The sequence below is a fragment of the Anopheles cruzii genome, chromosome 2 (assembly GCF_943734635.1).
Source record: "Anopheles cruzii chromosome 2, idAnoCruzAS_RS32_06, whole genome shotgun sequence".
Lineage (NCBI taxonomy): Eukaryota > Metazoa > Arthropoda > Insecta > Diptera > Culicidae > Anopheles > Anopheles cruzii.
Genome location: NC_069144.1, coordinates 19,650,458 through 19,675,880, shown reverse-complemented (window position 1 = coordinate 19,675,880; position 25,423 = coordinate 19,650,458). Strand labels below are relative to the sequence as shown.

General features: G+C 46.9%; 1 protein-coding gene across 1 annotated transcript in view; it reads left to right on the top strand.

Moving 5' to 3' along the window:
• LOC128278613 (hemicentin-2-like) overlaps window positions 1-25,423 on the top strand; it is a 102,163-nt gene that overhangs the window by 24,945 nt on the left and 51,795 nt on the right. The window lies entirely within an intron of this gene.

Below are 25,423 nucleotides of genomic sequence, written 5' to 3'. Positions count from 1 at the left end.
CATCCGATCGACGACTGAGCCCCGGTGCCGGATGTCAAGGTGTAGATATACACACACGCGAGAGCGGCAGACGCGCTTGACCGCGGCACGGCCGAAGGAGGTGGGATCGGGTCGGTTCCCCTTCCCGCGCAGCGCTTAATCGCTGAATGAAGAATTTGAGTCGAGTCGTTTGACACTCGAGATGGGTTAAGAGGTGATTTAGCTCAAGAGTGTCGTCGGCCGGCTGGCAGGCTGGCTTTTTTGGGTGCATTATTTAGGGAGCAATGGGGGGGAAGAATTAGGTGGGTGCACTCTCTACCCGGAATATGGTATAGAATGGCCAACATTGACCAATGCAATTCGAAGAAAAAGATTTAGCGAGTGGGGAACACTTGGAAATCCCCCCCACCACGAAGTTATTATCTGATCGCGAGTCCACAGTTCGAGTCGGGTCCCTAAAAGTGTTTGCTGTGGTGCTAAATTGCGTTATAGCATATGGGTTGAAAAGTCCCGAGCCTAACACATAAATGGCATCTAGTCTTTTATTGATCGCTTCTTTGGTACTATCTTTTCAAAGAAAGCGGTTAGCGACTTCATGATATTCTACCTGTTTCGTGTTTAAATGTTGCACTGCTTCTTGATGGTATAAAATACCCTTCAAGCGAAGCAATGGTTTGAAAAGTGTTAAAAGGCCTCCGATCAATCAGAAACCATAACAAGACGTCAGCAAAGCTATCCCGGGATAAGGCTGTCCTGAAGTGAAGGAAATGCCACATGTTTCTTAAGCTAATCTTGTTAAGTTAGATTAAGTTAACTATTAAGTAAATTTATTAAGACTTTCGTTTGCTGACTTCAAACGAGGTCGTAGAGACTCACGAAAGCCAAGAACGTGTGAATGATTCTGAGCAGTGTTTGGACATATTTAAACGTAACAAACCGAAGGTGTTGCGGCAATATGTGACAATGAATGATAATTTTCATTAACTACCTTGTGAAGGGAAATACCATTAACAGTGACTATCATAGAGCGTTATTGAAGCGTTTGAAGGACAAATTTTGAATTTGGTGACCTTGAACTTCGATGACCTTGAACATCCGTCGTATTCGTCAGATTTGGCTCTCAGCGACTACTGGCTTTTCGCAGACATAAAAAAAGCTCACCTTTAAGAAATTTCGCTCGAATGAAGAGCTTATCATTGAAACTGAGCCCTATTTTGAGACAAAAAGCAAATCGTTTACAAAAGAGTTGGAAAAATGTTAGAGCGCCGCTGGAACGATTGTGTGGCTCTTGAAGGCGATAACGTTGAAGAATAAAGCTAATTTTGAACAAAATAGAACGCGTTTTCCCTCTTAGGCCCGAGACTTTTCAGCCCATGTGTTAGGTTCGCTCGCTTTGCCCGTTCCATTGTGTACCATTCTTCAGTCGTGCAGATCTCTGCGCAGTTCTCGAGCGGGTGTGAGCTCGCGATCGGGAGGTGCGATCGGATCGTCTCCGCACAGCGTCCGTAAGCCATCCATCATCTCCGGACTCCGGGGGCTCCAAAATAGAAACCTGCCAAAAGCGTGTTTGATCACTTCTCGGTTCGGATTCTGACCGAATACTTCTGACCAGAACCAACCGGCGGCTGTACGGGGAATGAGTGATCTGCCGGCGGGCAATAATAATACACGCTGAAGGTCGGAGTCGGAGCCGCACCTTATCGGACCACCTGGTCATAGAGTCGATTTAGTGGTCATCTAAGGGCCTCTATCAATTCTTAAAACAGATGCCTAACTTGTCACCTTTATGGCATCGCGTTGTCATCAGGAGTGGTCATCACTCTCCCGAGTCCGCCCGAGTTCGCTGCTGTCATCCCGCGGCAAAGTAACCGATTAATAGTTTTGTTTTCTGCTGCTCCCCGTCATCCGACAGCTTGACAGCTGACTCACCTTACAAGCCCTCAGTACAGCTAACGCGCTTATTATCATTAAAAATCGACCACTTCCCGAAGCGCTTCCCGGAGCACATTATATAATGCGCACCGATATTCTCACGGCCACGGCTCACGGTATCCGTTTGGAGCGGCTCTGTTTATTCATCCCGGTGCCGGTGCCGGTGGGTGGATCGGGGTGGCTGCTGGGAATGGGTTGTCATGACATGAATACTAAAGCAGTGTAACTAATTGCCACACGACAAGCGCTGGCTGTTGGCTCCGGAGAGCTGAACCACGTCACCGTCGCTTCGTATTGTAATTATAAACTCAACAGCATCGACGCCGTTCCGCGCGGCACGCTTTATGTCATATAGCTCCGGTGTGGCTTCTGGTTCCGGAGGCTGCGCGCCAGGGCCATCAGGGTTCAGGGTTCGATCTGGGGCTTTTGCACGGTCAGGTCCGTAAATCTCCATTCTCGGGTTGCTCGGGCTCCACGCACGGCCCGGCATCCTTGGCACGACGACAGGGCGGGGCCATCCGCGTGCCATGTCCGGGCGATGGATGTAAATGGAGATGACCGTGCTCGTATCGGCCGCGCGCGTTCAGTGAATATTGAACAGGGCCAATCGTCAATCGCGGCACCGGACGCTACTCGACTCTACATGGTGACTCCCGTGTAATTACGAAACGCTCCCGGCCGCTCTCGGCCCAAACGGTGGTTGCGATCCGCGAAATGTTCGCGGCTCGGACAACCCGCAGACTTTGTTGTCTGGGTTCACCCAGCTCGCGGCTCGTGGTTGGCAATCCACCCAGTCCTTGCCAGCCTCCGTTCGTGCCGTCCTAACACCGGGCCTAACGAACTGATTTGAATTTATTCTCCATCAAGCCCGGTGCCGTGGCGCACTGAGCCTGATAATGGGTTTTCGTTTGATGAGCTACCGCCACCGCCAACTTCGGGGGTCTGACTATCGTCTGGAAGCTTCCGGTGAAAACACCCGTTGATACCGGGGATTCGGAAGCCATTGCCACAACTGTCAGGTTGCAGAAGCATCGGCGGCAGAGGCGCAAGATATCCTTGGGCAAGGTATTAGGTTTACGTGCTTCACTTCTGAGAGATCTCTCAGATCCAAACCACCGGGTTTGTCGTGTGCAATCTTCCCTCTCGGAACAAGAGAGAGAGAGAACTATGCCGACCATCGCCGCAACAGCGGTAGTAAACAAATAGGGCCCGACACCTTCACCTGTCGTGAGCTGTAAATTCAACGCCCGTAAGAATGAATGTTGGTTTGTGCGGTTAGGTTTCCGTCAATACTGACTGATGCATGCGAACCTGTGCTCTGCTCGGCCGTTATAAGCGAGCGGGCGGGCAGTGAAGCGTTGCCACACGAGTCCGGGGTGTACATGGTCAAAGTAGTGTGTTTTGATTTATTCAATTCATTTGCCGGCTGGGGAATGGGTGTCCTGCACAGTCACAGTCCAGAAGTCCCAGAATAATTATCACATTTAGCTCGCCACTATCCAGTCGCTTCCTAATTATGGAGCACCTACCTCCTACCACGTATGGAGCCTGAAGCAACGGAAACCGATCGCACGGATTGTCGATGGCGTCCTCAATGACGTTCGCCGTTTTTTTGTTGTTGCCTTTGCCACAAGTTCACATACGTTCATCCGTTGCGGAGCGTCTCGGCGTGAGGATCACCGGTTGGAATTTGGCCGTCTCATTCTGAAACAGGTTTTGTCTGGCCGCCCGCTTCGCGCTGACCACAGAAACTGAGACATCAAAAGGGAAGGCGTAGTCAAAGGGCACGATCGCAGTCACGATCGGCCGGCTGACCGACCGACCTAGCGACGCACTTAGGCCGCGCTTTAGCGGACGCAGCCACACAAGTGCCGCCGGAGCGCGCAAGTGGTTCTTAATCCATCTCCGGTGCGGATGAGTGGGGTCCGCTCGCACTTTATTTGTACTTCCTCCACCGGTGACCAGTGGTCCATTTATTGGTCGTCCTGGGTGCTTAACCGGTAGGTTTTTGTTTGGGTATTTCCTCAATTCATTCGCACGTGTGCGACAGTTGCGCCGAAGGGCTGTTGACTCGGAATGTACCGCGGGATGGATGGTAAACAGCGTCCGCTTTGGCAGAGTTGAAGTGTGTTGGAGCATGAACTACGCCGTACGCCGCTTCGCGTAACCTTGCGTGTTGCGAAAAAGGACTTCGGAAGCATTTTTATTGTGGCGCACCAAAGTGGCAGTGCTAATTTAGTTAGGAAGGCATTTGACTGGGCAATTGATTTCCGTTATGTTTTGTGGGTAGGATGTGCATTGCAGTGCAATGGTGCAATGTTTCAAATGAAGATTGCAAAAATGGGGCCCATTTGAGACAAGTTGAGACACGATTAAGAAGCAAATGCCTTACGAGTCACTCAGCTCAGCAGGAAATTTGCTCAAAGGGAACTATGGCGCAACTGGGAGCATCGCTTGAGTGGTATGTGTGTAATGTTTGTTGCTCCAATCTACTCAAACGGTGGGTTGGTTGATCACTTGGCGTTACTTCCAGACGCGTCTGACACACAAAATTAATAATTGATTGATGCTTTAAATTATAAATGTCTATCAATTATTTATAAGAATTCGTTAAGCGAGGTTTGTCAAACTATGGTGGGTGTAAAAATATCTGAGGATGACGCTATGACTAAGATACTATCGGAACGTTTCAAGGTACAAATGAATCCTCTACCAAACAGACCACAGAAATTTCAACTGCAAATGCACTGCGGCTACAGGTTAAACTGTTTGTTGATTTATTTGACCGCGACCATTTTATGTAACTTAGCTTTGAAAAAGAGCATAACGTAACCTTCTTTTCATTTATTACATTTCTGAAATAAAAGTTGGAGCAAATATTTCTGTTTTGAAATGAATCAAAAACGCTGGAAATGCCAGGAAACGCTTGTTACAATTTAGTAGCAGAAATTCAATTTCGATGGGATTGGGCAGGGCTCGAAAATTCGGCTTTACACAATTCTTGAAACTCCCCGTGAACGATTATTTTCCAGATCATTATGAAATTCCCCATCGACTACGAAGAATTTCAGATAAAAGTTTAAGAAATGAACAGTGGAAGTCCTTCAATCGAAACAGAATCCATTTCTTTATTTGAGAACCTTAATTCACTTTACAAGACGATGCACAATAAAAAACCAACACATCAAAAAACCTTAATTTCAAATTATTTTCAGCATAAGTTTTCTGAACCTATTCAGATTTCAATTTATTGATAATTTCGATTTTTCAATTAAACTTCTTTGAAGGACCCGGTTTTAACCTTGTTCCGCCGTTGTTCGTACAAGAGGGTCAAAATGGTTCTCCCGGGCCCGTTAATCCGAGGACTATCATTTTTACGCCAATTAATTTAATTTCAATTGTGCGTGATGTGCGCATTTTGCCGAAACGGCAAAGTGACCCATAAATGAATGGCATCGTTTTTTTTGCGCCGATTTATTTATAGTCCCACCCTCCCGCGGTTGTCTGCCTCAGAGTCGTTCAGGGTGCAAAAATTCCGTCAAGCGGCTTATAGAACCACAACCCTTCCGATGATGATGATGATGATGCTGAAAATGATTATCGGTCTGTCGCCTGTGACTGCGCTGCAAGTTATTGGACGTTTGGGCAGATTTCAATGCCTGCCGATCGAGTCTGGCACGTCATTGACGGAAGGAGAATGAGCAGCAACGACTCTACATCAACGTTCACGACAGAAGAACAAATAAATTCACCTACCGCGAGACGATCGAGCACTCTCCGTGTGTATACCACTTCTGGTCTCAAGTAGACAATCTGGGACCACGAAAGGATCGTTCTTGATCTTCTCGACAAAAAGAACGGGTCTCTTTTGCTGCGGCACAGCGCCGAGGAGCTTTACAAAAATAACCCAGTCTGGCGAAGGAGAAAAGAGGAGAAACCGCCCATCGGGGCGATTCTGTAACAGATTTCATCGGGTGGCCCACGTGGGCTTAACGGTTTGGGTTTTTTGTTTTGAATATTTTCCATATTGCACCGCCCGAAAGGAGGGATGAAGGCAGCAAGAAAACGCGCGCACCATCAATTGTAACGTAATTAATTATGTTTCTGAGTTGTTGTTGCCCTTTTTTGCAGCTGTCATGTTTCGCGCTGTTGTTGCGCGGTTTGTTTTTCGCCACTTTCGGCAGATGATGAAATCTGACGCCGGAGCGCGCCGGCATCGCGCTTTTTGCTCTGGGGCGCTTTGCGTACCTTTCGCCCAGTGGATGGAATGTTTTCCGGTTGTAAATGTAGGTTGTTGTACATTTGTTTGGTTTCGATGTTTTTTCTTGCTCGCTTTGGTTGGTTCGGTTACGCGGGGAGCACGCGGTGAGATATTGCTTCTCATGTTGAAGATGAATAGGAAATAGGAACACTCGTCTGTAAGTAGCAACAACAAGGTTGTAGGAAAATTTGCTCCAAAAGCTTGTAATTGTTTTAAAAAGAATTATTTGGTTTTTTATCCACATATTTTTATTTATTTAGTTTCTTACTTATTTGTTTTTAACTTTTTAACTAAGAGATCATTTCACTGAAAACTCGACGAATGTCCTTCCACAAACCTCGTATGCTTGAGACGCTAAAAAAGCAGGTCTTTGAAAAGTTTCAGGACCTGTGGAAAGAAACGTGGGGGGGTTGAAACAGATTAGGAAGCATAAATAAAGGTTTTTTGCGTCATCGGGTATTTATGTGATTACAGGGTATTTATTGCTCACAGTGTTCCGTTAATGGCCCGGACCCCCGATGCGTTGTACATTTGTAGTGAAATTACACAAGAACAATAATAACTTACATCCGGGGACCCATTCGCGTGACAAATTACAAGCAATAAGTGAAAGTGACGAGCGACAAATCGAATGACAAAAAAACATCAAGGATCTTCGCCCTTTCGCGGGGAGGGCGGCCCAAATCGGCCCCATCGGGCTGCAAATTACTAGTTTGAGTGAGTTTTTTGCCACAAAGCCCACTCGAGGGCTTTGAATACGATAAATTATTTTGTTCATTTAATTTGAGCCCCATTCTCGTGTCTGCAGCAAAAACAGGAAACCGATGGGCTCTCCGGCGAAAGTGACAAACCCTACAAGGCGACCCATTGTTTGTGACCCTTCGTCGAGCGAGCGTTTGTGTGTGTGTGTGGTTGAAATTGTATCAGCAACAAAAAAGCTCCAAAGCGAGGTTTCGAAAGCCTCGGTTTGCCGGAAGTGTTGCACCACGTGGAAAGCAGTGACTCTCAATCCTTTCGTCGGTGGCCTTTGGTGGTGCAGTTTTTGTTTTTGTTTGTCTCTCGCCCAAAACAAAAAACAACAACGCGGTCCGTGTGGTGAGAAATGTCAAGCGCTGGGGGTTTCCCAAGCCACACGAACATGCCGGGCATTGATAACCCGGCAGGGCAGCGATTCCTTTATGGGGGCCAAATCCGGGATCGTTTGTGGGTCGTTCTCACCTTTCTCAGGGCGGCAACCATTGTAACCCAACGCACACACACACGGTGGTAGATGAAGATTGCCAACGGTGGCTAAGGAAATTCGTTACGCAAATTCACGTACGAGCCGTCCGAAGGGACGTGCGCGCCTGCTGTCGAAGGTTACGCACGATGCGTTGCGTACGAGTTGATAATTGGACAAGATAAAGCAACGCCTGGCGGGCCGAGCCGAGGAGTGCAGTCTCGAGTCGCTTCTTGCACACTGGTGGCTGAAAGTGCAAGTGTGTAGAATTTTAATGTCCACCCAGTTGTCCACCACCACGGTCGCCGGCAGGGTCTACGAGATGATCCACTTGATCTGGTGGCTCTTCGGGGACGTGCAAGTATTTTTATGACTTATTGTTAAAAGTGTCCAAGCCCTGTCCGAGGTTAGCGTGTTACAGCATCACGTGGCCCCCGTTGGCTTATATTGCGTCAGTGCTGACAGTATTGCGGAAACGGCGACAACCTCATTGCGCCGTACGTTTACTCACTTCATTTGGACGGTATGTAATACAAATCGTAAATATAATTTATTGCACTCCTATCCAGGTAGCTCGACTAGGCTTGGTGGGTTGAGTGTTGAGGCATTAGCATGAATTAACAATTAGCAGGACCAACAGCTGCGTAGCACTTACCGGATGGATTGACGGCAAAACAAAGTTGTTTTAATAATATTGGAAAAAAACACAACTGCACCGCAATTTTATGTGATCGTCTCATGGTCAATTAATAAAACTCTCCGGCCCCCTAACAACGACCTTCAATCGGTTCTGATTGCCTCCGATGGTGGTCGTAAACAGTTGGCAATCAACTTCAAACCAGCAAGTGCAGGGCTAGGTACTAGCACCATGGACCGGCGCCCAAGCACATCGTTTGAAACAAATTCATCCAAATGAAGCATGAAATGAGCTGTCATTTATCATGCCGAGACCAGGCGGGCGTACACAGTACAGGAGGCCGCCGCACCACATTAGACCCAGTGTGTGTGTGTGTGTGTGTTCCATATTTATTTTTTACTCCTTTTGCCCCGTTTTGTTGCAGCCGAGACGAGCCGGTGCCATACTCTGAATGGAGCGCAGCAACAAAACAGGAATCGGAACAGAAATATGAAATTGATCGCACACAAGTAGATTATGGATTGATTGTTTCGTGCAATTGATGAGTTATGTGGTGCGTTGGGTAACATAAAAACCCGTCGACCAGGGCCATCGATTTTGTGTGCCGGGGCTTCGGTCGATCGATCGGTGGCAGCCTTTTTATGTGCCCACCATGGGTTATGGTACAGCCCATTTTAAGACCATCGTTCAGCTATCAGGATCAGGATTATGTGAGCTTTTAAATTTCGCAATCCTTATTACCGATCACCGACCTACCGACGAGAACAAAGCGACGTCTCGGTGTCATCTCATCGCAAAAAGCCATCGCCAAGCCGGGGCCATTTTATGGCTCCTTTTTTTGCTGGCAGTAGAACCGAACCCCCCGAACGAGAAATAAACGAGAGTGATCGAAAAGTGTGTACGTTCCGACCGTTCGGTACGGTAGAAACGTTTCAATTTCATTTGTATTCAAATTTATTGGTTGTCATGTCATGCCCAGGGATGATGGCTGCTGCAACTGACGGCACACACGGTGGCACGGCGGCACATACAGCCACTGGGAACTACATTGTCGTTTTCCGGTAAGGATTCATTGATCGGTGCAGGAGATGCGAAGGAAGGAGATAAAAATTGCGTGTTTACAGTACGGCTCCCGCTCCGGATTCTCGTGCGGCGCCAACAAGGACACGCTGTAAACCCCTCAATTAGAAATTTGATTGGCCTTTAAGCGGGCCGGCAGGGGGTCGGCCTCATCGTGAGGCACCTTTTGCCGAAGTTAAGATACCGTGCCGCCGGTGCCATGTTATTAGTCCATTCGGTGTCGTTGTTGGTGCTTCCATTTGCTTCGTTTGGACGTTTGGATGGTTTTTTGCTTGATTCGGGCGATTAAGTTTAAGCGTTTGGCCGTGTTGGCACCGTATCTTTTAACGACATCGAGTACGATTGGAGCAGACAAGACATTGGCTCACGCTCACCCAGGAAGAGGTTACCCGGTTAGGGAAGGAAAGATATGCATTGTCCCGACCTAACGCCTTCTCGGTGAACGGCCGACGTCAGGCGATAATGATGGAATGGATAATTTCACTCCCTACGGCCTACGATGCTGTTGATGCGATTTGAGGACGATTTATAAAAATGTTGACTGCTTTTACGTGATCGGAGAGCAAACATGGGGCCATCGCCATCGCCGGCGGATCGTCCCCGAAAGGCGAAGGAACCGGGATACCGGCTTCTGTGAACGGTCTTGGTCGCCCCTTTTGAAGGTCGATGGGGATTTTAATTGCAAGCCATTCGCTTGGCACCATTTTTTTTTGGTTTTATTCAAGCATTTAATAATTCTTTGTTTTATGGCCGTGCAATGTTGCTATAAAATTCATGAGTTATTGTATAATGGGTACTTTTAGTGAATATATGGAATAGATTAGATTATGAAATTTTTCTTTTTTGTTTATTCCTGTTCATAGGTTTTTTCTTAGGTTTCTTGGAACCTTTTTATAACATATTAATACAGTCTATCACAGACTCTTCTTAATGGTGTTGGTTGCTTAGCCCGACACGCTAAAACATCGATTGAACGCCATTAAGTAATCTCACACTAATTGCAGGGTATTGTAATACCAGACGGAGGCTTCTACGCCAATATAAATCATCCCTCGACTAAAGTTTGCGTTTACACTTTGCTCCCGTCAGCCAGCGAACCGAGTCTGTTAGCGTGGCGTGGTAACTCTTTGCCCCTGTCACACATGATTTGAGATTTGAAGAAATAAAAACTCCGTCTCGACTTCCCGACGGCGGCGCTCTCGGAGCGGGTGTACGCAATCCGGGCCACACCAGTCGCGCCATCATCGCGGGCCGATCGAAGCGATGGGACTAAAGCAAAGTGCGATAAGAAAGGGGCGAGCCGAGAGAGGTCCGAGAGCCGACGCGGTGGACGCGCGCGACGGTACATCTTGGTCTTGGTCAAGGTCAACCGCGACCGCGGTGAATTATGCATTCGTCTTCGGGCGCGGGCCCCATCGGCGCAGGTCTGCGCGGCACGCGGCATTGAGTATGGGCTTCGAGCGTTAAGTCATTGGGGCTGCTACGTGTTTGTCAGCATTTTCTGTGCGTTGGTGCGTTAGATGGGCATGTCTCGGGGGGTATTGTTATCGAGAGGACCGTAATCCATTCTTAATGTATGCAGAAATGACGCAGTTTTTGTCGCAATTGGTATTGTGTGCTTGTGTGCCTCAAAGTGAATATTTGACGCCATTAGAATTCCGTTCGTGTTCGTGAGTGCTTTATCGAACAATTTATCGAAAGCCGATACCGCTGGTCAATAGGTAATTGAGGGTATTGATTATAGAGTTTTAGCACAGACGTGCGCCAAAATGTATGCAATATGAAATATTGGACTTCTTTTCTCATTGCTCCTGTTACTCTTGCCACTTTTTTGCTCATTACTTTTACTACATGTTAGAACAATTTATGAATTGTAGATCGTTCTAAGTTCTAAGTTGGTTATTGCTAACTATTTTACGGCGAGACAGTAAAACCCGTTTCACTACCTATTCGCCGTTACCTATTCGCCTACTGCTTCGCACCCAGGACAGACTAGAACCAAACTGGGAAAAGACCTCAAATCTGTCCATCAAACAACACACCTAAGCTGAGCTGATCCTGTCGTGTATACCTTGCCAGCCACTAACAAGAACCTGTTTAGGGCCCGGTAAGGGCGGTGCATCGTGCTGAAGGCAGGGTGCATGCGTGACGTGAGAGTCGCTTGGCCAAACATGCCAAAGTTTTCACGACAAACAAACCGACCGAAGCGAACATGATATGGTCGTGGGGCGTGGGATGTACACGGCTCGGTGCCACGGTGGCGGCAGGCGAACATCCGATGCTCACTGCCCGGCGCTCTGAACTAGAAGGAGACAACGCTCGTCCGAGATCCTCCCGTGGGCCGAGCAGGGGTCTGTGGAAACGATTTTGCATGAGTTGAATGTGTATTACATGACTAATTCCCTGTCAGATGATGTCAGTTCCAGTCGACGGTCCGGCAGACGGTAGCTACCGCGCACCAGCCACCAATTACCCCTACCTGTTTCGTCGGAACTCTCGCTGCCTAACGTCGAACGAATTTTTCGCACACGGATCAGGGAATGTTTTTCTTTATTGTGGCACAATTTCGTTTGCGTGGAGCCAGCGCGTGCATAAAATATGCTTATGCTTAGGCGGACTATCGATCGATTGATCGGAAGGGGCTTTTTCGTATGCGATCTGCAGCCGTGAAATGAGTTCTTTCCATTCCGTGGCCCCCGTTTTTTCCGTGTTGAAATGAATCCGAGATGAAGCAAATAGGGCGTGCTGTTCCTTGAAATAGCTGAAGGGTCGATAAGCACCCCACCACATGCCGAGTGCACCCTCGCGGGCCTTAGGTTCACGCTTCACTTCCGACGGGTATCCATTCTGACAGGGACGTTGCTACAGCTGTCACGGACTAGCTGTCCGAGCCAAGGAGGCCATCGTTGGCCATGTGCTTCGGACTCGGTGCATCTGTGACACTAACCGCGACCGACACGCGAGCTCCTCGGTCGGTTCCAAGCGGAAAGTGAAGCGCATGGTGCACTTGTTCGCGCTGCGATTCGAGATGTACAATTTTCCAATCGAATTCAGTGGGCTATATTATTGTCACTTTGTGTAACGTTTCAATTACGCGATGCTCAACAGGAAATCAGCGCAGTTTGGCGAATGGCGGGACCGGGCAAGTCTTGGTTAATTGAGTTCTACTTAGCCAGAACAGAAGAGTGCTGCGTTGAAAGTGAAGTAAAGTGATCAACTATCAAATGCGAAATAGGCTTGATTGCCGGTTCTATGAGCGGGAGCTGGGATGCCATAGAAGTTGTTATTGAAACACATTTTGTATGAGATGTGTTGTCCAAAACCCTAGTTTTGTCTGAAACTGGAAAGAGTTTAGTTTCATTATATTGAATAGAAAACACACAATCAGTTTTGGCTTGATTCTTTGATTTTTCCGTTGAGTATCATTTCGCTTCTATATTTCGATCGCTTCTTTTGGGCATGATTTTATAATACGAACATATTTTAATCCTTTTCTTTCCACGCTTTTCCCATTCCTGGTAAGATTGATTCCCTTTTAGGTTAAGTTTCCCTAGCCACGGTGCTAATTGATCCGAGCATTCGTTTTTCACTCATCAAGTTGTCCATTACCGCATTCATCGACACGTCCAACTTTTGCCTTGGCCGTCCAGAGAAACAATTAGTCATAACACAATCAAGGCCCGGGCCCAGTGAGCTGTCATTGAGTTTGTTTGCGGATTAATCTTTCTTGGTCGCACGGCCACCGGCCAGCACCCCTTTTTCCATGGCGGCTCATGTTACTGATTGATCGATAAACGGCGAACGGCGTTTCTTTCGACACGCTGATTGCTTCATTACGAGAAAGGACATCAGGGCAGGAAGGATGCGAACAACCCACCGTTGCCATGGTGGACGTGGTTGCCGTGGCCAGGGAAAGTTTTTCTATTAACGTCAGCCCATGTTACAGGCATCGCTGGTCAAGGAAGTGCATTCAAGAAAGTGTTGGACGGTTTCCGCTAACGTATCCAGGTGTGGATCTAGCGAGTCAGCGGATCTGGCTCGCTGTCCCAGAGGGAATCGTCCGAAGGTCGGCATCAAACTTAACATGGCATCCATTTTCGTCCGCAATGTTTTGCATTTATTTCGTTCATCTTCTTTCGATTTATCATAATTGACCGCACCATTAGCTAGACATCATCCGGTTTGGGTCGATCGTGGACGTATGGGTTGCTTTCTATTCCTCTTCCGCTAGGTCTGCCCTCCAATGTTGCGTGACGCAAGCTATACGTCTTGACCATGTCCGGCATTTTATATTCCAAACGTATTTCCCTACGGTCTGAGATTTTCTCTGGTTTTACGACCATTAAACTCATATCTGGAAGAGATCCATCAAGATTAGGTTCTGGAGCACTGGCCTCTACTAGTTTTGTGGCAGCCTTTGACTTATCGTGGGTCGGTCGTAGAACCCACCGAAGACCGCCGGAGAAACCCCTTTTTCAACCCTCGAGGCCCAATCGCAATCGAGCTTTTATTTTCAGAAAGATGTTTCCGAGCTTCTCCGGAAACCGTCCAGCCCAACCTCGTGCCGCTTTATCAATGATAAAAAACATCTTTCAGTAAACCCATTATGCTATAGAAGAGCGATAAGCGAGAGAAAGAGAGAATATCGTAGCGTTGACCCTATTTCAAGATTGTTTTTGATTCGACCGAGAAGGAGACCCGGACCCATGGCGAGGAACCGTTTCGAAGGCAATTTTGGCAAACCTTGAACCAAATGTTCATCCTCGGACCCGCATCCGGACTGGAACTGGTGTTCGGGCTAGTATTTATGGCCGTCGGACGACAGAGTGCAACTGTCGAATAATTTGTGGTCACTGTGTCGGGGGCCGAAGTTTACCGCATTTCCTTGGAACAGAACTCTTGTTGGAATGGAATGGAATGAGTGAATAGAGTGATTAGAGTGAGCCACAATTCAGACATATGACGCATAAATGACAACCGACGGTTAGCTGAGGCCTACGGGCTTCTATCTGTTCGTAGACCGACTCATTCCAAATTCACAGAAAATAAACAAAAAATGGCAATGTCGAAGAGAATGTCGCAAAACAGTGTGTGGTTGTCTCAGTTTCCCCGGATCTCATCACTCGAAACGCTTTCGTTTTATGTACGTACTCGTTTTCGTGACTGTCTTCGACAAAATGAGCCATTTCCGGAACTAGGCCAAAGGTGGATTACGTGCAACGGTCCGTTTGAGCGTTCCGATAGCCCCACCGACTAACTCGTTGAACCGACTTCGGTTGGCGCGCGGCAGAGCAACGCGCGTGTTGACCGAAAGTGGAAGTAAAAGCACCATCCGACATATAATTACGTGCATTAGCAGATTGTCGGGGATTCGGCTTTCGTTTCGCCCAATCGAATAGGCGCCCTCGAAGCGGTGGGTGTTGCCTCGCCCAATGTTGCCCAGGCCGTCACGGATGGTGCCAGTTTAACGTGACGTTGATCTGAGCAAAGGCAGCGTGATTGGTTGGCTGAAAAGACAAATTAAGCTCTGCCCGCCTGGCCGCCGGCAGTGACTCTGTTAAGTGTATTGCCGTTGCAGATTAGCGTGTGGGTATAAATTAATTAAAAGCGATAAGGTTTAATCGTGTTTCATGCTTAGAACCTACGAAAAGAACTAGGTCGGTTCCTCGAACGGTGACTGAAAGCGTTGGGTCCGACGTGAAAGAAAACGCCTGAAAGTAGACTATACGCATGGCACTGATGAACCAGGGACACTAATTTTGATTTGGAATTTGTTCCGCGGTCATTGTCCCGAGAAGGGCAGATGTAGTTAGTTAACAATTGTTTGATCACAATTTCTGAAACAAAACACATTTTCCTGACATTTGTCCAACATTGTCGGCGCTGTCAGGCCGGGAACGCAAACGGGGAACGGCACACAAACTTTTCACCGAAAGTGGCTTGTCGGCAAGATTTATAGCTTTGTTTATTTGATTAATGGCAATAAATCGTTATCTTTCTTTCTGCGGCCCCGGCGATGCTTCTTTTGCCCGCAAGGAACTGTGAGGCCCTAGTCTCTAGTTAACCGTGCCTTTTACCGGTGGGCGGACCTGAGGCAAATGGACAGGACGTGGCCGGTGACACTCCGGTTCGGTGTCAGGTTTGTTCTACGAAATGTCGGATGGTGGGCGTTTCGGTAAGAAGTCCTCGTGCAGTGATGACGTTGTTTTTTGTTTTTCCTTTCATGTTTCGTTTCTTTCTGGTTCTGCCGTGTAATCAAATTCAAACCGTCGTCGGAGTGTTTGAGTTTCAAAAGCAAGCAGGATGAGGTTGTGCTCGAGGAAAATTTATAACCATCGAAAAGTCACACTTCAAAGGAAACTCGTGGCACCGAAACCATCCGTTCCCTGGTGGGTGGGTGTGGTGGTCGGTTTGTGCCGTTTCCCACCGTTCCGACTGTTTCCGTTGCCGGTACTCGTGCCCCCCCCCCGCTCGCCCAGGTACTTGTGACGCAAGCGACAACTTCAAACGCGATCACTGGCGGCCACCGAACACCCGGCGGACCGGCTCAATATTTTGCAAATCTAGTAAATGTTACGGGTTAGCCGTTTTCCTGGTTAGCCGTCCTTACGGGCCATATTTTTCCTGAAAATTCTCTCACTGCTGTGAAACCTGGACACATCGAACTTGCCGGCGGTTTTGCTTCGACTATAAATCGGACGTTGAAAACAATTTACAACGGACGCCAGAGTGGACGAGAGGGTTACCGATGCCGATCTAGTGTCGGTTGGCAGGATGGATTGCACATCGGTTGTTTTGGCCTTATGTTGGTCGAAAAAATGCGCATTGTGAAATTATATATCTTGAATTTGGGACCTAGGCATTCTGTCTTCGACGTCTATTGCTATAAACTAAGTTTGAAAGCCTTAATTTATTTAGCATTTCAAATAAAACTTTTTCTTTTACAAATTTGTTGGATTTATCTTAAAGTCTACTTTCGATTGCTGGCCATTTTGCAGCATAATACATTACAGCTCGTAATGCTACCTGAAGAATACCAAGCAATCAAAAGTTAGAATAAACTTTATGGAATTATGATCAAAAATATGTGTATTAATTTACAACGTATAACACAAAACATTCCATTCTTCCGACTCGAATCGTTGACTCAATGTTTAGCTAAACAACGGAGTCGAGCTGCGAAAATTAGTGTTTTTTGCAATGACTTCACACAAACGAAAGGATTCTAGCATGCAGAACAAAATCAGCCCAAAAACCGAACAGAAACTGGTCACGGGCCATGTAAAGCCCCACAATTAGTGCAAGAAGAAGGGTTCATTGCTTTTCGAACGAAACGTGCCATCCATTTTTGATTTCGGAAGCTGCCGCCAGCAGAATTAGGCAGTTTTAATTACGTTCCCAATTTATGAAACAAAAGCAGTGGTCTAGGAGCTCCTTTCTGTCAGACTCGATCGACTCGGGGACTTTACGCAATATGGTGCACTAAGGCAGCAGCATAACGAACTGTCAAGGAAGCCTCCGGGACCAATGGCTACCGTATGCCAGTGTTCCAGAGGTTATTAATAAATCAAGACACTCACCAGAATTGACTCTATCGAATGCCGACACGCATATGCTGGCAAGATAGAACGGACTGCCGCCACGGGCAGTCGTGGCAAACGCGTTCTGCGTCGAAGACCATCCTTTCGGCGTTTGGCCGACACTAGCAGGCAACTCGTGGTGGTGGCGAGCTCATTCGGTTTCCCTCAAATCGTGCAGCATACACACGCGAGACAGCACGGATTTCGCATATCGGGACCGAACGGCAAATGAAAAACATCACCTTCAAGGACCTCACGGTTCCAGCCCAAAAGCAAGGTGGCGGTGGATTGGCGAAGCAATCAGCATGATGAGTGCGATGGAAAATAGTGCGTTCGAGATCCAAAGTTGGAGCTTGCTAGGCCTACGTTCTCTACGCACAGGCATAAACACGTCTTTGCATGTGCCTTTTGATGTCTCCCTGCCTTGACAGTGAGGGCTTCAATTCACGTACCACGTCTAGACGTAGCATTACGAGGTCTTTTGTGTGAGCGTGGAATAATTAATTGCGAATGGATTCTGCTGTTCTGCCGTGGGGTGGTAGCTGTGGATGAGGCCGGGATGTGCGGACCTGAACCGGGCCTTCGTGCGCCCTCCACTCATTAACCACAAACGATGGGCTATATGGTGCTTATTTGCGTTGGTGATGGGTTTGTTGTGATTTTCCTGCTGTTTCGTGAGCTTCGAAATGTTGCTGCTCGAGCTCCTGATTGGTTGGAGCTACACTGCACAATGGAGTTTTCTGTGACGGAAGTTACGAAGGGAGAAAAAATCCCCCCAACGGTGTGTAATCAGCAACTTAAAGACGACAAGGGTTGAGTTTTGAAAGAGTCTGTTACACATGTTTGCTCATTAGCTTGAAATTCTTGCCGGAACGTTAACGCATGTTTATTGAAGTTTCAAATGAGTAACCCAGAGCTATGTGCATTTCTAATCTGCTTTCTAATGTTTTTTAAATCCGATGGTTAATTGTAAGTCACATGAAAACCTTGTGTTTTATTGTGTTTTTTTCCTGTTTGCTTTGGTTTAGAAAAATCGACCAAAGTTCTCTGATTTCGCCTATTATTGGCCTCTTGGATTAGTTCAAATTTGTTAAATTTCTAACTAAAATGCCTCCAATCTGCATCCATGTCGCCGGTCAAGCTCCGTACCTTCGTTTTACCATATCCGCCGTAAATCATATAAAAAAAAAACAAATATTGACATTGTCCTGTTAGTTTGTTTTAGATTCTGCCCACCAAATTCGGGGAGACCAAAAATAAAAAATACATCCGAGAGCCGAGCTGGAACGTCAAGAAGAACCTTTTGGTACGGATGACAAAAAGCGTACGCGAACAAATATGAAACATAAATTTCAATATTTGACATCGAACATGGATTGCGGATTTTGGCCAAACTACGTATCGGAAAGCGGAAAAAGAAAAACCTGAAACGAATGAGGAATGAGAAATATTTTTCTAAATTCGAAAAGCGAGCGGCCTGACATATTGACCGGATATTGGCTCCGGTATGAGGACTCTTGACCCAGTTGCTTGTGTTCCGTTTTTTTGTTTTTTTGTTTTATTTAAACAAGTTTCAAAACAACACTTTCTTAACGTTGCACACAGCAGATTCTTGTGAACTTAAAGGTATACAATAAAATATTGAATTTGTAACGGAGCCAGTAAGCAGTTATCAATTTAATTCGTATCCATGAATGGCAGCTAATCGTTTGTTGTTAATTCCAAATTCTATGTGAAATGTTTGTTGGAAATAGAAAGCTGAACCGGTTTTTCCTCCTGTCAAAGAATGGTCCGTGATCCCTTTTTGGCCGGTTTTCGGTAAATTGGTCACTCCAGAGCCACTGCAGTCGATGTCGCCCTCAATCGGGGCTCCACAGCTGACGAGCGTCGACCGAAGCGTTGGCTTGTGCTCTGAAAACAGCGCCCCCGGAGCATGTTCGAATCTCGAGTGCGTACTTAAAAGTAACGGAAAGTTCAAGCACACTGGCTCGCCTCGAAACTTGCACTTGCCCGGAGTCGTAAAGTTTAATTATAATTCTATTAGTTCGTAATTTACTTGGAAAAGCAATTTTGGCAGACGCGGCGGCGTCTCTTGGTCACTTGGTGCCGTGCACCGACTTCATCTTGCACGGTTCGTGTTCGTGTCACCGGCAGGATATCTACTCCCACGGCGACAAGGCACCAACTTTTGGCACCATTTTAAAATACAGAAAGACAAAGAAAAACGACTTCAGGCCGGCAATTACGGTGACCCATATTGCAGCCCGTCAAGGTTAGTTTTCTGCCAGTGACATCGTGAACTTTAGATGAGCCCCTTAAACATTTCCAGAAACTTCAGATATCATTAAGGAAGATTAAAATGATTTCTGGTGAAAACATTTAACATCTCTCATAAATGTCTGAAGGATGATAAAAATCTACGAAATCGAATTGTCCACGTTTAGTACATGTCGAACCGGATCCGCTATGTATCTCACAGCTTTCGGGTTCAGCTTTCGGGATCGAAAATTCTATAACGTGGAAAAAATGTACCGCAACATGCTGACACCCTGCAATGCAGTAATAAATTGAACGCGCGGCCAATGTTTTGGTCGCTCCGCTTTTAATGGAATGTCACTTCCCATTAAACCGGAGCGGAGGATAACCCGAACCGAACTGTGGGGCAAAGATTATAGAGCATATTAGATTTATGAGACAAAACCCATCACGATGATAATTGAAACCGATGATTTTCGATGATAACGGACGGACGGTGACCATAGGAACGTGAAATTTTAATTTGCTTATCCGAACCCGTCAATATCACTTTTGGTTTCGACCGCGAAGCGGCCATGGGCATGATTAGGCACGATGAACTCCGATCGCACGTATCGTTGTATTGTACCTGTGAATAAACATGTAATCATTGATTTGAACTCACCATTGAATTGGTTTCGAAGTACAGTCACTGTTGGAAGCCACATTATATATTTAAATGAGAAGTTGTTTTGAACACAGATTGAATTTGTGCAAGGACAACAAGTCCTGGAACAAGTCCTGAAAGTTTACACTGAAATCTACCTCAATTAAACTGATTATTGGAAGGAGCTGTTGATGGTGGTGGAAACGTTCTAAATAAACATTTTGCAGCAGCACAGAACTCCGTTTTATTAGCCGCTTGACGTGATCTTCATCCCGAGCGATACCAAGTGGGCACTTCAGGTTTATAAATGAAAATACTTCAACCGTTTCGGGGAAAACCAGGGAAAATATCAATAACCATTACGATGGCCGATAACGAGGACGATCGGCACGAGGATAAAGATATGCATCTACCGATCCGAGCTGCCCTCGTTTCTGCGTCATTCATGTTGTTCTCGTTGCTCCCGCTCTACACCGTCTTGGCCGAGTTGCTGACGCACCGTTTTTTTGCCCAAGTCCGGACGTGCTCCAGTGGAACGTGAATTTGAGCTTTGTAGCCCGTTCGATGCTGGGGAGCACGCGCTATCCGTGAAGGTCTTAACTTTTTGCACTTCGGTTAATGTACTTCCCTACGAAAGAACGTTCCTGTCGACGACGATGGTTTTGTGCCGAGGGGTTTTTTTTCCTATGACCACAAAGGTGTGAGCAGCAGCATCCTGCAACAGCATCCTGTTAGCATCCTTCAGCCAACCGGCTGCATGAAGCCCGTTACCGGCTGCAACGAAGCTAAGTATAACTCCATTTAAATTACTTAATATCGGTCCCGGCATGTCCCGCACTGCACCTCGCTGGGTTCACTATTTCTTGGCGTGATTACGACCCGAGTTACTCACGGGTTGAAGTTTGCAATCAAATTACGCTCGAGCGATTTGGAGCCGGTTAATGATCAAATAACCCCGGAGACGGACGGACCGTGCACCCAACGAGTGGCCACTAGTGGAAGGTGATGGTGACCGGAGATAGTGGCTGGCTCCTAGCCCGCAACCGCCAGTTCCCACAATGTACAGGACATCCGGTCTGGGCGACATTCATTTGAATGATTGCCCTCGTCAACGTGGCACCGGGCACCTGGACCGTTCCGTTTCATGGCAGCACGGAGAGGTATGCTTTATTGAAAAAAATGTGCCACGCTTTGCGAAGCGATGCCTCGGGAATGGTCGTAGATGAGGTCCGCGGCAAACAGAAGGAACAAATCTCATAACACCGTGCAACACACCTTGGGGCGAGAGCTACTTTTAGCGTCATTTTCTGGCCCGGTTCCGTCCTGAATGCTACGGCGGGAATGCAGTTTCGTGCAGTTGCATCAGATAGTTGCACCGTGCTGTAAGCGGACCTCAAACAGAATAGTCGTTACTGGCGTCTTGCAAATGATTATCTTGCCTCGTCGCGCTTGAATGGTGCGAGGAAGCGAAGAAAACTTTATCATGCTCAAGAATGGCGACAATTGGTCAGACATAAATTGTGTGAATGGTTTGGCAAATGAGATGGATATTAATTCAAAGTTCCTAAGAATTTTCGTAACTGCCCCAGCTTTGTCGTCTTCTTAATTAGTTTTCTTCCTGTGCAAAAGAATGATTTTTTCATGCAAATAATTGTTTAGTTTTGAGTGTCAGTGTAATTTATATAATTTATTTGTTAATTGAACACAAACTCAACTCAAATAAAGATAGCCCTCCTAAAAATAATATCATTCTTTTGAAGGTTTTCACCATATTTTATGAAAACCTTAAATTTTAAAATTTGTCCTTCCAATAAATAGGTTCTTGACGAACGCTAAAATACATTATGTAGCAGAAAAGTAACGAGAGTTTGAACGAGAGTTAAGTTCAGAAAATCACAGAAGAATGCTAATCCTATGCTAAAAATAAATTAGCCTGGTATTATGAACTGTGGCCCATGGAAAAAGGCAATAAAAGCAGCAGTTCGAGTTACATAACTCTCTTTAGGAGATGCTTTTTTCTCAAATATTATTTTAAAAAGCAGGGCACCTGTAAACTTATAATTGCCAATATATAAATCCCTACGAGGTTCTACGTGGTTCTGTCGACACAAACCGCGTCTTCCAAGAATCCCGCACTGTGCACGAAAGAGTGCTCATGTTGCGAAAATTATCCACCATTTTGTCCCACGGTTCCCGGGACCTACTTCCGGGATGGCCGGGATTTTGTCTAGCGGGGCGTCCGCATACAAGGTGAACCAATTTAATTAGCATGTACAATCGTTTCCCGGTTACGACGTGCGGCTGCGAAAAAAGCCAATTTCAATATTTTTAATTGAAAAATATTGCGTAAACTTCATTAGCGCGCCGTTCCGGCGTGTCGAGACTGTTGCCGCTTCTCGAGCGCGAGGTGAAAATAATGAAGAAAATGGAAAAGGTTGAAAAAGTCGTGGAGGCGTGGAAAAAACAACGCAGCAGCCATTGGTTTGAAAGTGTGCAAAGAGGCCGGTTCACAGGTGTTTGGAAATAAGCTTAATTAAGGACATTTACCGATGGCGGTGGGCTTACGGGCCCGTTAAGGATACCAAGAGTGAGTTAGCTACTTCTTTGAGGACTACTCGGCAGTGCTTAATTCCTTGTAGCGAAGAGACATTATCCGCTAATAGACGGCTACTTACTACAGGTAAGACAAAACACCAAAGTAATGCCGGTGGCCCAACAGCTGTGCTTATGCTCCGTGCCGTGCCCATGGCAACGTACCGTATGACAAATCGTCCGTGCTACTCTCGCTAGATTGACGGGCGTCCTTCTGTAGTCCGCCCAGAAGTAAAAGTTCGTTGAATTTTTAACGTTCCATCAACTCCGTGAAGCATTTATTTAGCCAAAACGCTGGCGGCATCCTGATGAAGGAACGATAGTAAATTAGTTTCGTTTGAATTTGGAGCAAATGATGGTTTGTGAAGCGTTCCGAACAAACAGCGTACTGTGCCTCGGTGTGTTTTATGTTGGTCGATGTTAGTTTTGGGGTTTGGGAGTCGATTTTCCACAAATACTGTACAGTGAAAGTAACCGGAGAAATTACGCAAAACTCAGTTCTATGTAGCTCCTATTGCATAACTTCTGGCGTATTTTATTAATCTCGAGCCACTGAAAATCTATTTTAATATATTCTCGGTATTGTTCCGCAATATCAGCGCACAGTTTGTTCGCGTGTACTTTGTGCACCAATTGTACAGTAACTTTGTTTTGCCACAGCAATACGGAAAGTCTAGAAAGTCACCCAACAAGCACGAGTGAGTTTTAACCTATTCCGTTTCAAAACCGAACAAAAGACTCCCGTTAGCTAGCTTTGTTTAAATAAATTCTTTACTAAGAAGTACACAGCTACAAAGTTTCTAATCTACGCCAAGTCACGCCGTTTGCCCTGCGAATCTTTAGAAACTGAGCTGCGATTTGTGCTTGAGTGCTGATAATTGAATTTGCCGGATCATTTCACGGCCTTATCGATTCGTTTATTTGCACTTTCACGCCATTTTACGTGCGGCACCCTTCGGATGGTAAAGCTCCGAGACTAGGCGACGATGTTGACGACGATGTTGGCGACGAAGGCAAACGCTCCCTTACGCTGATGATAATGTATGTTCCAACCCTTGGGCAACTTGGGGCTTGCGACCGGAGCCGGGACGACATGTCCGACCTACTACACTTATGCCGTAGTTTGCTGGGTGCGAACGAGACCGTCCCTGGGCGTTGGAAAATTTCGTGTTAATTGATTTTCCTTCGCCCATTGACTTGCGCTTTCGCTCTCCCGCTGATGTGCGTCTGCCGAGGGCTACTACTCGTTTGCGGTCCCAATACCAACCTCCTCCCGACAGGGCCGACCATTCCAACCGGGTCCGCTGGTTGTTGCAAACCAAACCAAAGGAAAGTAAGTCTTTTGTAATCCGCTTAATGGGCAGGCCAACGCCAGAAACTGAATATTTATGATGGTGGACGGTGGCCACAAAACCCTCCCGTATATAATGCCGACATTCCGGGGCCGTGCCACGGTCGTGTGCGTAATCAGATAAAATCCTGTTCGAAGACTGTGCTCCACCCTTTTACGTTAGTTGGCATTGTTTAAAATTTAAATCTAGAAGCCGTTGACTGTTGCGAACCGTTTCGGGTTTTTCAATCGAGTTGCTACGCAATTTAGAGAGGCAAGACGCTTGACGTACTTCACGAGCATGTTGTAAAACGGGAGGCATATCATTAATTTAGCAAAAAAGTAAAATAAATTCAAACTATTACACTCATTCGGGTGCCGCCGGGCCACAGGACCCACCGAGAGTACCATGAATTAAATATGCATGAGCTCTCGGAGCTCCGCGCTGTCGAACGGCTCAAATCACACCCAGGCTACGGTATCCACAATTAGCTCGAATGCGAAGCCCAACCGGCTCGGCCAACCACCGTCCTACCCAGCAAGGACCTCCCCGACACTGCTCTGCGTGTTCCTGAAAGGTCAACAACATAAACCCATCATGATCAAGTTTTCAGCCAGCGCGAGCGCCCGGAGCGGGCTCTAGTTAAACCTAATTAAAGAGGACAATCAACGGTCCACAGGTCCGGACGGGTGACTTCTCAACTCTTGCTACTGAGCCCACCGAACAGACGTTCCCCCTGTTGTTTGCCCGTGACCCTGCCCAATGCGTGCGAATGCTAATCGTGCTAAATATTGGCATTTATTTACCATTTTCGGTGACAGCGACGTCGGCCGCAAGGGTTGTAAGGACCGCAGGCTTGTGCGTGGCCACGTTTGACAGTTTCAAACCCGGTCGAGTTTCAAAGTGTCAAGACAACGGAGTCGAACAGAGGAAAAAAAAAACAGTGTGTCCGGTGCTCTTCCATCAATTAGCTTTCCGGGAGGTCCACCAAGTGAGCTGCTGGTTTTCCTGGCAGCCACAGGTTTCTCGTCCATTAATGATTGCTAAGAAGCTTAGAGCACCTGCTCGGTGGTCACCCGATGCTTCTCCGATGCTTGCGCGAAAGGCAAGCCTCCTCAGCACAGATTTATGTTCCAATCCTGTAAATCTTGCGCAGGCTGACGGCTCGCTCGAAGGATTAGGCTAACGTTGGGCATTAGGTTGCAGACCAGTAGCCTGTGGTGAATTCATTAGCTTGCGTTGCCCCCGGGGGCAACCCGGGGGCCGCTATTCAAGACTTCACAAGGGGTCAGACACCCGAGCCACCGTAGGCGAGTAGAAATGGTAATTAACCTCAATTATGAAAAAGGGACTATTTGGAGCCACAAAACCGGTTGGTTATGGTAATTTTAGGTTTTCCGGTTAATGCGTTCCCGTTCTCTCCATTGGAGCCATTTTTCAAACCCTGGCCTGGCCCTGGTGCGAGCGGGTGGCAGAGTCCTGGTTCTAAAATTAACTCCATTATAGGCGGTACAAGCTCCACTGGAGACGTAGATTCGCTCTCGCTGGCCCACCGTGCGCTGTGGCATGGCGATAGCGCTCGTTGTCTTAGCTTTGGCTGGTTCGGCGTGATTTTGTCATCAACCGCACGAGCAACAACCGCAGACCGCAACTAAGCAACCAAATCGGAATCGGAGCGAATATACATTTTCAGATTAAACACTCGGAACACCGGGAACGGTGGTGGCTCGTGTTGATTCCATTACCGCTTAGAAACACCAGCTCGCCAGACGGTAAGCTTTCGGGAAAAACGAGTCTTCGATTAGGAACTTGGGGCTCAACATTCAAAAGTTCCATATGAATTCTTGGGATCTTGAGGAGTGAAGTTCAGATTTCGTACCAAACTGTGCAACATAACGTTAATCTGTGGT